The sequence below is a fragment of the Miniopterus schreibersii genome, assembly GCF_964146895.1.
Source record: "Miniopterus schreibersii genome assembly, chromosome: 16".
NCBI lineage: Eukaryota > Metazoa > Chordata > Mammalia > Chiroptera > Miniopteridae > Miniopterus > Miniopterus schreibersii.
The window spans coordinates 45,382,553-45,399,446 of record NC_138116.1 but is presented as its reverse complement, the minus strand read 5'-3'; the positions used below and the strand labels follow the sequence as shown (position 1 = coordinate 45,399,446).

The 16,894-nt window shown below is 49.0% G+C and overlaps 1 long non-coding RNA gene across 1 annotated transcript; it reads right to left on the bottom strand.

The window, feature by feature from the left end:
* Positions 1-9,107: 9,107 nt before the first annotated feature.
* LOC308546652 lies at positions 9,108-16,594 on the bottom strand. Its single transcript, XR_013997369.1, has 4 exons — positions 16,188-16,594; positions 14,464-14,676; positions 14,269-14,356; positions 9,108-10,807 (listed from the first exon to the last, which is right to left on the bottom strand). It is a non-coding gene; the product is annotated as an uncharacterized lncRNA (long non-coding RNA).
* Between the last annotated feature and the right edge of the window lie 300 nt (positions 16,595-16,894).

The window sequence follows — 16,894 nt, the reverse complement described above, 5'->3', positions numbered from 1 at the left end:
CACAGCTGATTTTGCGCAGCGATGACCTAATGCTCATCTTTACGCTTGCTTACGCTTCTCCTCACTATGAACAGTGCCTTGTAGGGTCTGTGGTTTTGTGTGCAAATGTTGATAAATTTTAGCTTTTTATAGTAGATTTGTGTATATTTTATGGTAGTAATAAAATAGACTAATATATAGATATATTTTATGATTTTATGACATACCTAACTTTTTCTCAATTTTAAAAAATATTTCTGGGCTACACAGTTTGAGTTTTTTCAAATTATTGCAAATCTCTAAAAAAATTTCCAATGTTTATTGAAAAAAATCTGCATATAAGTGGACCGGTGCAGTTCAAACCTGCACTGCTCAATGGTCAACTGTATAGCTCAATAAAGCTGTGTATCAGTTTGGTAGGGCTGCTGGCACAGAGCACCCCAGAGCTTAGAAGGGGAGCTTAAAAGACAGAAACTTACTGTCTCACTGTCTCATGTTCTGGAGGCTGGAGGTCCAAGCTCAAGGTCTCAGCAGGGCTGGTTCCTGCTGAGGCCACGAGGGAAGGATCTGCCTGGGCCTCTCTGCTTGGCTGGCAGGAGGCCGTCTTCTCCCTGGGTCTCTTCACATAATCTTCCCCTATGCATGTCTGCCTGTGCGTCTAAATTTCCCCCTTTTGTAAAAGCACCAGTCATGTTGGATTAAGCCAACCCTAATGACCTCATTAAGACTTGACTCCCTCTGTAAAGACCCTCCCCAAGGAAGGAAACGCGGTCATCTTTCCCATTGCTGTGGTTATTAATGTAGAGTTTGGGAGCATTCACAGCTAGGATAGACTTGAAGCGTCCATGGCTGTTCGAATCCAGGTCTGCAGCATCTCTCTGGCCCTCTGAGGGGCTCTGCCACCTGCACCCCAGACTCCTGATCCAACACTGCCCTGGGCCCTGTGGTCCCAGCACTGAACCCCAGGGCAGCCTAACCGGCCCTGCAAAGGTCCCACAGACCCAGAGGCCATAGGAGCAGAGTGCAGGCTGGCAGCTTCAGAGACCTTCAGGGAAGCCCATCCAGCCTTGGTGCTTGTGAGTTGCCCATATCCCTGTGGGGCCAGAGCTGGGTGTTTGGGGTGCTCGGGACACGGAGGGGCAGTGGGGCATCCGAGGGATGCTCTGGAAGATTCCTGCCCTGGGGGTTACCTGACTCCCCTAGGTGGATGGATCCCCTCTTCCTGGGGCCAGGACCAACATGTGGTCCTACTGAAACTTAGCCCTCCTTCCCTAGGCGCCTGGGGCCACTGGAGGGACCCAGGGCTGGGGAGGGCAGCCAGGCCCTGGCCAAGGCCGCAGCAAGGCCCCCTGCTCTCTGCAGACCCTTCTGAAAGCGAGCGGGCTGCATGGCTAGCTGTCCTGGAGCAGCGATTTTCAACCGGCGTGCTGCAGCGCACTGGGGTGCCGCAAGAATTTTTAAAACATGCAGTACCTGGCTATTTAGTAAGGGTGCTGACCTCATTTCCCTTAGATAGTTACATAAAAAAAACTGACAACAGCCAACACAACAGCAGCCATCCAGTGAGAATGAATCAGAATTATACCTCTTTGTCAGCTAGGCAAAATATGTATTTTTGGGTGTGCCACAGAATTTTAGTAATTAGTTTAGGTGTGCCGTGCAATGGAAACGGTTGGAAATCGCTGTGCTGAAGAGCAGCTGGACCCACAGCCCTAGCCGATGCTCCCTCTGGTTCTCCACCATGTGGCCAATGACCAGCTCTCTCAGGTGCGTTTCCTGAAAAGCAGATTCTGAGACAAGGACTTGGGGAGAAGTCATTTTGGGAGGAGATGGTCCCAAGGAGCACCAGTAGGAAAGTGAGAAGGTTGATGGAGGGGGCGGCCAATATAGTGAGCATTAGTGAGTAGGCTGGGAGACAGGAGGCCGGCTCACGCCCCCTAGGGGACCACGGAGCCGGCCCCCACTCCCCAGTTCTACCCCGGGAGGCAAGGAAGCTGGGACTCACTCACTCACATCCCTCCTTGGAATGAATGCTCAGCACTTCCATCTGCCCCTCCAGAGGTGACGAGCACAGAGGGCCACTGGCTGGGCAGGGACCTCTAGAAAAGCCAGAAAAGCCAGTGTGAGCCCCAGCCAAAGCATTTATCAGCTGTGCTACTTGAGGCAAGTCCCATGCCTCTGTGATGAATGAGCGAAGGAACCAGAATGTCTACTCGTGAGAGGCAGAGACAGGGCCAGGCCTGCGCTGCTCCCTGCTTCTCTGCAGAGCCCAGGTCCGCCCAGAGTCGGCACGCGGAGAACTGAGTAAATATTTGTGGAATACACGTCTCACGGCTTGTGGTATAAAATTTTCATTATTGATAATAACTACCAGTTATGGAATACTTCCTCTGGGCCAGGCACTGTGCTAAGGGCTTTATATCCCCTCTCGCCCCTGGAGGGTGTATCCCCGTCCTGAGAGGTGATGGCCCCAAGAGGCAGGGAAGGGGCTTAACCATGGCTGCTCAGCATGGACGCAGCACCGAGATTTAAGCCAAGCTCCTGTGTTTCTTTTTTCAGATTTATTCATTTAAAAAACACAAAATCACCCAACTATGTATAACGCCCATACCATAAAGTGCATATATCTGAAGGGTACAGCTTACTGGACACATGCACATGTGTGTGATTACCACCTAGATCAACACCAGAGTATGTCCAGCAGCCTAGTAGGCTGCCCTGTGCCTCTCCTAATGCAACACCCTCCTCCACAAGAGGCAGCCACTCGTCTGACTTACAGCACCATAGATTCATTCGTCTCTTCTTGAAATTCTTGTTAATGGATTCACATAGCACGTGTACGGCTTTTGTGTCCGGCTTCTTGAACTCAGTATTATGTCTCTGACCTTCGTCCGTGTGACTGCACTTATCTGCAGTTTATTTCCCAGTGTTGAGGGTGAACGTGTGTAAACACACTATGGTGTGAATCTATCCCATTCCCATTTCCAGTTCTTGGAAATAAATAAAACCACTATGAACATTTTTTATGTCTCCCTAGGTGGACACAAGCACCCGTTTCTGTTGGGTTGATGCCCAGGAATGAATGACTCAGTCATTGAGTACATATCTGTTTAGTGTCAGTAGGTTCTACCCAACAATTTGCCAACGTGCTTGCACAGGTGGAGCCTGCACTTTTAGCCATCAAGGCACATTGTGTCAGGTGATCAATAAAGATTTTTCTGAGCAAATTCTGGACCAGCCCCTGTGGAAGGGTAGGTGACTTTGATGTGGTCTCTTATGTGCAAGGAACATAATCAAGATGAGGATCATACACTAATAACCACCCTAGAAATTAGACTCTAAGAGACTCTAAGAATACTTTACAGTTTGCATCCAGGACATTTCAGTCTCACAACAAACAGCCCCTGGGACACTAGTGTGTGTGGGGGTCATGACCCAGTCCCTTTATAGACGAGAAAACGCAGACCTAGTGAGGGAGGTGATTTACCAAGGTCATGAATAAGAATGGAAAGAATGGAACAGAGCTGGGACACAACCTCTGGGTCCTAGCATGTGGTTCCAGAGCCATGTCTGGTGTCCACCATGCCTCTGAGAGCTGTTCGATGTCCTTGTTTAAGAACAAGGAGGATCGGGGGCCATGCTGGGTGTGAGTCCTGGCTCCTATGTTCACTAGCTCTGTGAACTTGGGCAAGTCACCCAGGCCTCGGATTCTCCATCTGCAAAATGGGAGTGAGGATCACACTTCCTCTTCAGAGTTGTGAGGACTGAATGAGTTAGTGCCCTGAATGGTCATGACGTTGCGTAAGTATGATAGATGTTGTTTTTATAGCATGTCTTATTTTTTTCACTCTCATTTTAAAAGTCATCTATGTGTTTGAAAGGTGATAGTGACAAGGACTCTGGTCCTTATTTCTGGAGCTGCTCGGACCATTGCAGGGAAGTGGAGGCCAGTCTTCCTCTAGCACCTCCCCAGTCATCCTCTCAGCCTGGACAGACACCCTCTGGGTGGGGTTGTCAGGAAAGAATCTTGGCAGGTTGCTAACAATGAGCTGCATTCTTCAGAGGCGGCCCAAGTCCACCCAGCTGATGTAAGCCCAGGGTGTGACCAAAGCACCCAGGAGGGCAGGTCTGCCTGCCCCGTGGCCAGTGGAGACACCAAGTGCCAGGGCTTGGTCCATTAGCAGGGCCAGGTTGAGGCCACAATAAGCATGACTTTCAACTGTGGCTTTCATTAGCTGTGTGACAATGGACTGCAGGGCCCGGCACTGTGCACCACAGGCAAACACTCCCAAGCTGCAATCATGCTTAAGGTGGGTGGGAGTGTCCAGGTGGAGCTTGGCAGGAAGCAGAAGCTTGAGGATGAATGGAGAGCTGGTATGTGGAAAGGGAGTGTGCTGGCAGCCTCACCCAACCTCTATCCCTCCTGCATCCCCCTCCACCAGGCCTCTGAAGCCAGGCCTACCACTTACTGCCTGTGCAACTTTGGGTGAGTAACCTCACCTCTCCCAGCCTCCAGTTCTGGATCCAGTCAACAGGAGTGTGGACCCCTTCGTCCAGGGGCTGTTGGGAGGGTGCAGTGAGGTGTGGGGTTGCCTGACATGCTCACCTGGGCCACACATTCATTCCAGAAACCTCATGGAGCCACTCACATGTCCCAAGCACAGTTTCAGACACGAGTGTGCAGAAGGAAACAAGACTAACAACAGCTCTGCTTTCAGGGAGCTTGAAAACAGACGACTTCAGAGCGAGAAGTGCCAATCAGGATGGAGAAGGAGCCATCCTCGGGATCCTGGAAGAACCTTCCAGGCAGAGAGAAGGGCAAGTGCAAAGGCCCCAAGGGGAAGTGATTTGGGCATTTGAGGAACAGACAGCAGGCCTCTGCAGCATCACCCCTGGGAGCGGGTTACCTGACCCACTCCTAGGGCCTTTACGGGTCCCTTCCATTGGTAATGCATGGCTATGCCATCAGCTTTTTTACAGGAGCATTTCCTCCCAAGATCAAACCAAAATCCCTATGGTTATTGCAAACTGAAGCCTGAGCCTGCTCTTCTAGTGCCCCCTGGACCCAGCACAAACTGGTTCTTCCTGTCTCCTCCTCATTAGCTCTGAGATAATCATCGAGTAAAACACCAAACATCTTCCCATGAACCCAAGACAAGTAGATGGGCCTATCTTATCAGTCCCATGAGTGCAGAGAGAGGGTCCAAGCCCTGGAAAAGAAACTGGACCCAGGGCACCTGGAGAAGCCTGTGTGGGAGGGGAAAGAGATGGGTGATGCTAATGAAGGTGAGTCAGTGCCCAGTAACCAAGAGGACAGAAGGAGGAAGCTTGGTGATCAAGTGAAGTTAGCCTCAGGTACAGCTCGACCCAGGACTCCGAGGTTTGGGATGTGACTGGTGGCTCTCTCCCTTTTCCCCTCACCACCTTGATCACAGTCACCTCCTTCTTTGTGACACAATGTCATTCTCACTAGGTCTCCCTCCTTTCACTCTTGCCCCCATGAACCCATTCTCCACACATTCTAAAAACCTTGTCATCCCTGCTTAAACCCCCCATGGCTTGCTGATATCCTTAAAATAAAGCAGAAACTCCTATCAAGTCCCCAGAGTCTCCATTGACCTCCCTAATTGCACTTACTCTCCTCTCCCCTCACTCTTTCCCTTTGTCCCTTAAACACACCGTTGTCCTCCCTACCCACAGACTTTGCATCTGTCGTCCCCTCTTGGTACATCATCCTGTAAACGGCTTCCTTTCACCAGGACAGCACAGATGTCACCAGCTTGGGCCATCCAACACCCAGCCCTTCTGTTGACTCTCCAGACCAGCGCTGTCCAGTAGGACTTTCTGTGATAACAGAAAAATTATCTCTCTGTGCCACCAAGCACAGGACCCACCAGTACCATGTGAACCTAATGAACACCTGAAATGTGGCTACTGAGACTGAGGAACTTCTCATTTTATTTAATTGAAACTTAAATTGGTTAGCAGCTACCGTGTTAGACAGAGTGATTTTAATGTATCGCAGGGTGTACTTTTTATTTCCAAACCTTTGGGACTACTTGACATTTTCTTATTTCTTTGTTTATTGTCTGTCTCTCTGAATAGAGTATAGCTCCGTGAGAGTAAGGGCTGTGCCTGTCTCATCCATAGCTATATCCCCAGGGCTTAGAACTGGGCCTGGTATGTAGTAGATAGATACTCAATACTTATTTGTTGAATGAATGAATGAATGAATAACTCCTATAAACCATGAACTCTGGAGCTACCCAGCTCTCTGAAGGGAATGCTAGTTTTTCCAGGACTTGCTGTGTGACCTCAGGTCAGGATCCTGCCCTCTCTGGGCTCAGTCTCCTCATCTGTAAAACGGGACTGAACCAGAGGTTATCCAAGGGCCCCTCTGGCTCTAAGTCTCTGAGGCTTCCTTCTTCTTTTATTCTGCCCAAGTTGCCTCCAATTTGCCCATATCCTTGATTCCCCATACCTTCCCCCAACTCCCCCAGTTACATCATAGGAATGGTGATGAGATAGGCTTCCTATACCCGAAGCCTGTGTTTGGGGACTGATCAAATCAGGCTGGGCTATGCTCATCTTCTATAAACAATGGCTTTCATGTAGCTTTGTGGGAGTTGATGAAGTGGTGGCATGCTGTGGGAACTGTGTCCTGCATCAGAGACTCTCTGGCCAGCCAAGGGCCCCAGGAGCCAGGCCAGGGAAGCTGTTGCAATGTGTGTGTGCACCAGGAGTGGATTCCAGGCTCTCCAAGCCCAGACCCTGCAGCCAGCCCACTCCTACCCTTCCCATCCTGTGGTTAAGGCTTGAGCCTGGCAGGGGTAGCTCAGACCCTACATGCTTCTTTTGAGGACTTGCAGGAACCAAGAACAAGGAATCAAGAAGCTGGTGCTAATTGTGAGTGACTTGAACCCTAACCTCCTGATCCCCAGCTCCAACACTCACACACATTCACACATACACATGCTCAGCCAGAGACACACATATCTACAGACACTGACATATACTCACACAGAGGCATGGACACAATTAAAATACCCATCCATAAAACAGGCATGCAAACAAACACAACGCAACAAATAGACAGACGGATGCATCTGTACAACACACACACATTCACTCAGTTACAGACCCATGGATAAACACACCAATACATATGTACACACATAACATGGTCATGCCTATATAAGGCCTCAAAGACAGCCAGGCCCCACCTGGACATGCACGACATAAACCCCCAAAGAAATGCTATATCCATAACACACACACACACACACACACACACACACACACACACACACACACACACACACACAGTGCCTGCCGTGATCTGGTGAACCAGAGGGTTAGAGCCCAGGCATCAGGTTCCAAGCAAACCCCACCCCCAGCCTGGCCGCATGCACAGCTGCAGGCCCGAAGCGCACAGCCTCTCCCTGCCCTCGCCAGCTGGCCCTCCTTCAGGCCCTAACACAGACGGGGGCACCGAGATGGGCTGAGTCCAGCTGCCTATCCCGTTCAGTGCCAGCCCTCTTCTGCTTGGCCATGTGACCCTGAAGGCCCTCCTCCAGCTGAGTGAGCCCTGAAAATTTATGTAACAACCAGGATTTTCAGTTTGTTTTGAAAAAAGAGAAGATCTGTCAGGAATAGTTCCAAGGGCTACAGGACGGAAACTGCTCGGGCCACAGAGCTGCTGCCCATTTTAGAAGGATGTTGAATGCTCCATCTCACCAGTCACTGCAGTTCTCACAGCCTGGCCGCTCGAGGCTTCTGGGCCTGAAGCCCCAGAAGTATATGCTTCCAGACTTTTGTTTTCCTACATGTGTATGTGTATGTTCATGTATATTGATCTAATCATGTATATGCACACACCTTATTAATTTTTTAACAAAAAAAATGGGTTCATTCAGCAAAAACTGTATGAGACCCATATGCAGATTTCCCCTTCATATATCATGAATACATATCTATGCTAATAACTGTTGTCAACCAATGATTGCTGGAACCAATTCAACCCCAACCGGAACCCCCAGTTTGGGGTGTGGTGAAGAAGGAAACTATTCAGTGCAAAACTGCTCAAATGTCATACAGGAGGACTATGAAAACAACAGGACTGGGAGGAGGCCCTGGGGGCCAGGCCCCTCTGCTGAGACAGCTCTGCTCCACTGCTCGCTTTCTATGCTGTTCTGGCCTGCTCTGTGCCCGTCTTCCCTGGCCCGTGCTGGTTGGCTCTGCTCTGCCCCCTTGAGACATCGTCTGTTTCAGCTCCCCAGGAAACAAAACCTTCAGCTTTTGGTGGGAAGGGAAATTGTGCTCTCAGAGCCAGAGGGGAGCTGGCTTATATAGACAGAAGTCCCTACCTCCAGTCCCTGATTCTCTGTCCTCATGCAAATAAGGACTCCAAACCCTTGCAGTTTGATTGGTTCAAAATGTACTTTCCTGATTGGTCAGAATGGAGCCACTCTGCTCTGTTGGTGAAAATGCTGATAGGGATATAGATGTGCAGCTCCAATTGGATGGGGAGAGCCTCAGTCCTATTGGTTGAAATAGGGTTCCAGGCTCTTTTATAAGGGCTGGCTCAGGTGGCGGGAACACAGTGCAGTTCAGTGCAGAGGCAGGTAGATCAGTGCAGGCTTCTCAGTAAATTGCAATTTGCATAAGAGGCCCCTGTGCAGAAATGGTTGCTAGGCTCTGTGTGTATTTTTTTATTTTGAGCCCAGTTAGCCACCAGGAGCCTTTCTTAGTAGGTATCTTCTTTCTCAAGGTCCACAATATCTATATTGTTTTTTAAATAATACTAAATTTTTGGTAACTTTTGATTTAGAGCAAAGAGAGCACAGAGTTCCAATATACTCATCCAGCTTCCACTAATGTTAACATCTTACATAACCATGGTACTTTTGCCAAAACTAAAAAAACTTAGGTTAGTAAAATATTATTAACTAAACTACAGACTATATTAGGATTTTGCCAGTTCTTCCACAAATGTTCTTTTCCTGTTCCAGGACTGTATCTGGGATCCCACATGCATTCAGTCTAACTTGTTTCCTTCAGCTCCTCTGGTTGGTGACAGTTTCTGAGTCTTTCCTTGTTTTTCATGACCTTGACAGGTTTTTTGTTTTAATATATCTTTATTGATTTCAGAGAGAGGAAAGGAGAGGCGGGGAGAGAGAGAGAAACATCAATGATGAGACAGTCATCACTGATCGGCTGCCTCTTACACACCCCTGACTGGGGATCAAGCTCGCAACCCTGGCATGTGTCCTGACCGGGAATAGAACCCCGATCGCCTGGATCCTAGGTCGACGCTCAACTGCTGAGCCACGCCCGGCTGGGCATCTTGACAGTTTTGAAGAATACTGCTCAGGTATTTTGTAGAACGCCTCTCAATTTGAGTTTGTCAGATGTTTTTCTCGCAATGAGACTGGGGTTATGGTTTAGAGGGAAGACCACAGAGGTGAAGTACCCTTCTCATTGCATTACATCAAGGGGCACTTGATATCCACATGATTTGTCACTGCTGATGTTAAGGTAGGAAGCACCTCCTGGGTTTCACCCTTGTAGAAGTACCATTTCCGGCCCTTTTGTTCTACATTCTTTGGACACCAATCATGAAGTCCATGCCACATTCAAGGGAAGGGAGACTAAGTTCCATCTCCCTGGGGGGAGAATCTATATGTGTTATTACAAACTGATTTTAAAAGCCAGAACAATATTCCATTTTATGCATCTGCCTTCATTTAGCTGGTATCCTAATGTCATACATTTCTTGCTTTGGTTTTTCCTTTTACAAAAAAAGCTGCGAAGAATCTCAACTTCAGATTCAACAAATATTTTTCAAGCAACATCTCTGTAACAGGCACTGCACACTCTGGGGAACAGTGTCTGTGTACCTCTTTCATTTTGTTTTCTTAGAACAAATTCATGGGTTGGGATTGCTGGGTCAAAAGATAAGCACATTTTTAAGGCTTTTGATAAGCATTACTAAACAAACCTCCAGGAAGGCTGTACCAATGTATTCTCTGATTGACACTTTTTGTTTTCCAACTTAAAAAAAAAAAATTATTGTTGAAAGTACTACAGATGTTCCCTTTTTTCCTCCATTGACCCCCTTTACCTTGCCCTCCCCCCAGGCCTTCCCCACACTATTGTCTGTGTCCATGGGTTATGCCTATATACATATAAGTTCTTTGGTTAATCTCTTCCCACCCACCCAACTGTTTTTTTCTTGTTACAAAAATAATTCATGTTTTTATAAGATAACTAAAAATTATTTACTAGACATTTGATAATATTAAAGAATTATTGTTGTTTTTTAGGTGTGATATGGTATTGTGGCTACTTTTTAAAAATAGTCCTTATCTTTTAGAGACATGTACTGAAGTACTTATGAAAGAAATGATATGAGTTGGAGATTTGCTTCAATATAATATGGGAGGGGACTGATGGGTGGGGTATGCCTGAAACAAGACTTGTTGTAAGTTGATGATTGTTAAAGCTAGGTAATGGGAACACCAACCTTCATCATATGACTTTTTATATATTAGTGAAAAACAAAACTCTGTTAAAAATTTTAAACACACTATAAATCTATAGATTAGGTGAGAGTCCTCATTCTTTTACCTCCCAGGGTTAATTACACTGTATGTGTCTCCAGTTTTTGTTTTAAAAATTATGAATATTGTAGATACATATATACTTACAACAGGAATGAGCTACCACCATACACACCATTTTCTCACTAGCTTTTAAACTTGACCACATTTCACGTATGGTTGGTCACTTCAACACCTTCCATTCTTTCATAGTTTTGTGGCATCCCCTGTATAAAAAAAACATGATTTATTTATCTGACCCTCTAATGGCAGACAGTTGGCACATCTCCAATTTTTTGTTTTTAAGGGTGATGCAGTGAACATCCTTTTACATAATATACTTTTGTGTGCCTGGGTGAGCAATTCTAAAAGTGGAGTCACTTGTCCAAAGGGTGTGCACATCTAAAATTTTAATAGACTGACTAAATTGCTCTTCGGGTGGACTTTGTACATCTAATGCTTTGGCATTCCCTCCTGGTATAAATCTTAGGACTAATGTCATTTGGTGTCTGCAGTAGAAAAGCATCATGGAGCCCTAGCTGGTTTGGCTCAGTGGTTAGAGCATTGGCCTGCAGACTGAAGGGTCCCAGGTTCAATTCCAGCCAAGGGCATGTACCTCGGTTGCAGGCTCGATCTCCGGCCCAGGTATGGGCAAGTGCGGGAGGCAACCAATTGACGTGTCTCTCACATCGATGCCTGTCTGTTTGTCTCTCTCCCTTCCCTTCCCTGAAAAATGAAAAGCAATGGAAAAAATATCCTCAGGTAAAGATTTAAAAAAAAAAAAGAAAGAAAGAAAAGAAATGCATCATGGAGTTAGAGCTGGAAAGTCCTCTGAGATCCTCTGATATTGCTTCCTGTTTCCAGGACAGCCACCTTAGCCTCAGGGAAGGGCACGGCCAGGCATCCCACGCTCCCAGCAGGGCATGCAGCATCCTTGACTGGAGGTTGTGTGAGCAGTGGTTATAAATATGCTGCCCATGTCTGAATCCAGGCTTACCATTTACATTGTATAACCTTGAATAAGGTACTTGACCTCCCCGTGCCTCACTTTCCTCATTGGTAAACTGAGAGTAATACTAATCCTGGATGGCAATCAGGGAGGGGGTGGGTATATTAATTAAACATACGTTAATTACAACATATACCATTTTAATTAAAATATGTGTTCATTTGGGGTGGCTTTGAGGACACTGACAGAAGATGAGGGGAGAGTCCTAAGGACCCCTATCAGGCACCACCTGACACTGCCAGAGGTGACTTCAAATGGTGATAATTGGGTTGAGATGATAAGTGTCAGATATGCAGCACCTAGTACAGAGCTAGCACACTGTCAGTGCTCCAGGGCGATGGAGCACTGACCAGGGAGACCAACCTTTCTGAAACCCTGGCCAGAGAAGGAAGGCCCAAGCAATAGGAAAAGAGGGGTCCCAAGAGACACGGCCAAATCTGAATCACTATTTGTTGTTATAAATAAAGTTTTATTAGGACACAGCCACATTCATTCATTCATATATTGTCTATGAATGTTTCCATGTGACAATGGCATAGCTGAGTAGTTGCAACAGAGAACATAGGACCTGCAAAGCCTAAAATATTTACTATCTGGCTCTTTACAGAAAAAATTTGCCAAGCCCAATATAGGAATTATAGGCATAATAAAAAATAGTTTTTGAGCACTTACTATGTTTTAGATACCATTATAAAAATTTCATGTATGTTAACTTACTTAGTCCTCATAGTAACTTAATGAAGCAGACACTATTTGTGGTAGCTAGTCTCAGAGATGGCCCCAGTGAACCAGGTCTCCTGGAATTCACATCCTGTGTAGTTCCCTGCCCACCTTGAGTTGGTGATGGCTTTGTGCTGACTAATCGAAAGCAGAAGTGATGCCACACCAGTGCCCGGCCTAGCCTCTTAAGACAACTGGTAGCTTCTGCTTCCCCTGCTTGGAACACTCTGGGGAACCCTGAGGTGCCACTTAAGAGACTCAGGGAGAGACCCTAGGGAAAGGAGAGGCTCTGAGACAAGGAGAAGGGAGCAGTCCAGCCTGGTCACCATCTGATTGCACTGGCATGAAAGAACCCCAAGCAAGACCAGCAGAGCTGCTCAGCTGAGCCCAGTCAACTCACAGAACAGTGGTTAAGCCACTCCTTTCAGTAGGAGTGGGGTAATTTTATGCAGCAACAGCCACCTGAGATGTAACCTCTACTGGGACTACCCCAGGTCTGACTGACCTCAAAGCCTTTTCCTCTCCACTCTCCCTTAATGGCTGACATTAGAATCTCCCAAGGAGCTTTTCCAGATGCTAATTAAATCAGAATATCTGAGAATGGAGGCCAGGAGTAGGTATTTTTAAATTCCCCAGGATTTGAGAACCTTGGCTCCACTCACTGTTTCTCTGCCTGGCACACTTATTTAAAAAACAGATTCCTGAGCTCAAAAAATAAAAAATAAAAAATACTGATTCTGAATGTCCATGGGAGGGCCCCAATAACCTGTAGAGTTTAGCAGTCCCCCCCAGGTGAATCTTATTATCAATTATTAGAACATAAAGTGTGAGAGGACAGCCAGCTCTCAGGTTGGGAGAACTGTTTGGCAGTTTCCTATTAAGTGAAACGTACACTTATGTTGACTCTGAGAATCAATGTACCTGTTAAGAAGGGCTCCTGGTGGCTGACTGGGTTCAAATTTAAAAACAGAGCCTAGCAGCCATTGCTAAATAGGGGCTTCTCATGCACACCACACTTCAGGGAAAAGCCTGCACTGAACTGCCTTCCAGCACTGTGCTCCCACCAGCTGAGCCAGTCCTTAAAGAGGAGTTACCGGAATTGTATTTCAACCAACAGGACCAAAATGTTCCCTGTCCAATTGGAGCTGCACTACTATAATAGCCTCATTAGCATCTTCACCAACCAATCAGAGTGTATCCATTCTGACCAATCAAGACAGTGCTTTTTGGGCCAAACTGTGAGGATTTGGAGTTCTTATTTGCAAGAGATCATTCAGGGATCCGGGTGGTGATAGAGATCAAATGTGGCTACCTTTGTGGGTGTGTGCCAGTGTGTGTGTGGCACGCAAGTTCTGCTCCCTGACAGGTTGCAAGGACACTTTCCAGGGCAGCTGTCAGGTGCACAGAGCAGAATTTACCTGCATTTGGGGCCCACTCGAGAGGCCTTTGCATGTTTGTTTATTATTTCTTTGAGATGTATTCAATAAAGTGAGTACATCTTAAGTGTATAGCTCAGCCCTGGGCGGTTTTGCCCAGTGGTTAGATCCTCAGCCTATGGACTGAAGGGTTGTGGGTTTGGTTCTGGTCAAGGGCACGGCTGCAGGCTCGATTCTTGGCCTGTGCAGGAGAAAACCAATTGATGTATCTCTCTCATATTCGTGATTCTCTCTCTCTGTCTCTCCCCCCTTCCTTCCATTCTCTCTAAAAAGGCAATGGAAAAAATATTCTCAGGTAAGGATTAACAAAAAATAAAGCACACAGCTCAGTGAGTGCTTACATGTTTACACGATTTTGCCCTTGAGCATAATGCTGTTCTAGGCCCCTGAAAACGGAACCCATGACTATACAACACAGACCCTGTTTGCGTGGGTTGGGTTTTATAATCTGGGTGGCAGATATGACAATTAAAGAACAGCAAGTATCATTTATTCACTTATCATGTGCTTTTTGAGCACCTACCCTGTGTGAGGAACTGAATTAGGCACCAGAACTGCAGCAGGAACCTGGATCCAGTCTGCCCTCATGGTGCTCATAGTCTAGTCAGGTCCTGAAAAGTAGCACAGTGAAAGGTTAAATATACTTATTTTACTTCCTAAATATTTCCCAAATTCACTATCTTCTTCCCTTCACCCTACCCTTAGTTCAGGTCCCTACCTTCTCTACTCTCCGGGCTATTATAGTAGTTTCCTGATTGATCACGCTTCCAGTCTTCTGCCTCTGATTCATTCTCCAGACCAACAGCCCTTATTTTTATCTAAAAAATTGAGCTAATGGTTCTCCATTGCCCAGGCAACTCTGGTGTCAGCCTGTGTGAGCTTCAGTCTTCACTTAGAGGGTCTACATTCTGACCACAGACAAGTATGTTTTCTGTAAAATGGAGATAAAATAATTATACTGCAACAACACCTATCTCCCTGAAGAGTCTGAACTCTAATCTGTCCTAATAGGTATTCCTATGCATATGCTAAACCTCCACATGCACCAACTATTTAATTCTCCCAATCATTCTCATTGCTTGTTACTGTCATCGCTCTGAACTATCCAGTAATATCAAGATGCTTGTGTTCATGGACACACCCACTGCTTTCAAAGCCCTGAGCGCTCTCAGTCTGGAATGTCTAACCTCTCCCTCCTCCCGGCTGGGTCTTAGCTCAGGACTCAGCCCGGGCATTGCCTCCTCCAAGGAGCTGTCCCTGAAGCTGCACGCACAGCTGGGTGCCCTTGTATGGATCTCCACAACACCCCAGATTGAACTTGTCTGTCTGCCTCCTGCTTTTCCACTTGCTCAAGTGTGAGCTCCTTCCAGGCAGGCTTGAATCAAATGCTTCTGTATGCCCCCAGCTGTGGACCACTCCTGTTCAGGGCACGTGCTGGATGTGTCCACTGACTTGAGGAGAACATGCACTTTCTTAAGGGAAGTGGCCACTGAGTTGACCTTGAGGTACTGGCAGGACTTTTAAAAATTATTTTAAAACAAGTTGTACATTCACATAATATCAAACCCAAAGGGAACAAAAGGGCTTACAGTGAAAATTTAAAAAAATAGGTCACCTCTCAACCACCCAGCTCCCCTCCCCAGAGGCTGGCAACCATTGGTATCAGTTTCTGGGTATTCTACACAAGCAAGAATCGTCTGTCTCCTCACACCCCCAACTATTTTGCAAAAATTTCAACCAACAGAAAAGTTGCAATAATAATGCAATAAATACCCTCTGTCTAGATTCACAAATTAACATTTTGCCACATTATGCTCAGTATTTTACAGGATTATATCATGTATTGCTCACAGCAACCGTCCGATCACGGCAACTGTGTGGGTGAGGCGGCCGAGGCAGCGGAAGGGGGAGGGGTGCGTGGGCCGGGGGAGGGGTGCGCGGGCCGGGGGAGGGGTGCGCGGGCCGGGGGAGGGGTGCGCCGGCCGGGGGAGGGGTGCGCGGGCCGGGGGAGGGGTGCGCCGGCCGCCGGAGGGGCCCGCCGCCGCCAGCTCCCGCCGCGGGACAGTGTTTTCTTACTACACTGACATCTACCCGGGGAGGGTCCGGGCGATCAGCGGCCAAGCACGCAGCACCGGCAGTGCTCGCTGCTTCCAGGACCCTCCCGCGCGGCCCGCCGCCGGCCCGCCAGCCGCCGCCTCCGAGTCGCCTCCTCCGTGGCGCGGAGCCCGCGCCTCCCGTCCACAGGCCCCGGGGCCGGCCCGGCGCCGCAGGGCGACCGCCACACGCTGGTGGGAGCGCGGGCCGGCGGCTCCGGCCCGACCCCAGCCGGCCAGCCTCGCCCTCGGCCGCTCGCCCTCCGCCTAAACCCCCACTCCTTGGAGCGCCCCGTTTCCCAGGAGCGCACCCCTCTGGGCTCCCGGGCCTTCGGCCCGTGCGCCTCACCTTCCGCCCCCGGGGTCTGCACAAACGAGCTGGGACGCCCGAGCCTCGCCCCAAGCACACAGCGGGGTGGGCGCGCCAGCTCCGCGTCGGGCACAGCCCTGCCCTCGCTGGTCCCCACGGAGCCGCAGCCGCTGGAGGCTGGCGTCGCTCGGCCGTCCCTGGACCGACCTCCGATTTCTTGACTCCTCTGTGCCCGCTTTCTCGTGCGTAAAGTGGGGATGAGAATGGCGAGGCTGTGAAACCTGAACGCATATCAAACACTTGGAACGCTACGGCTGACGGGGTGCAGCGGGCACGCGGTAGGTGCCAAACTAATACGCCAGGGCTGGGCTCGGGCCCGCAGACGGGCTCTGGAGGGAGCTGCCGGGAGCGAGCGCCCGCCGGCCCGCTTCCGCCCCGCCCCCGCCGCCCCGCCCCCGCCGCCCCGCCCCCGCCGCCCCGCCCCCGCCGCCCCGGCCGGCCCCGCCGGCCCCGCCGGCCCCGCCGGCCCCGCCCCCGGTCCCGCCCCGCCCCGCCGGCCCCCGTCGGCCCCGCCCCCGCCCCCGCAGCTGTCAGGACCCCGCGGTCCTCGGCGCCGGTCCACCAAACCTGAACGTCCCACGCCGGCGCCCCACCTTCCCCGCCTACACAAGTTACCTTACGCCGGGCCGCCCTTTGTCCCCGCCCCTGGCTTCCATTGGTCGAGAGATTTCTTTGTTAGCTGAAGC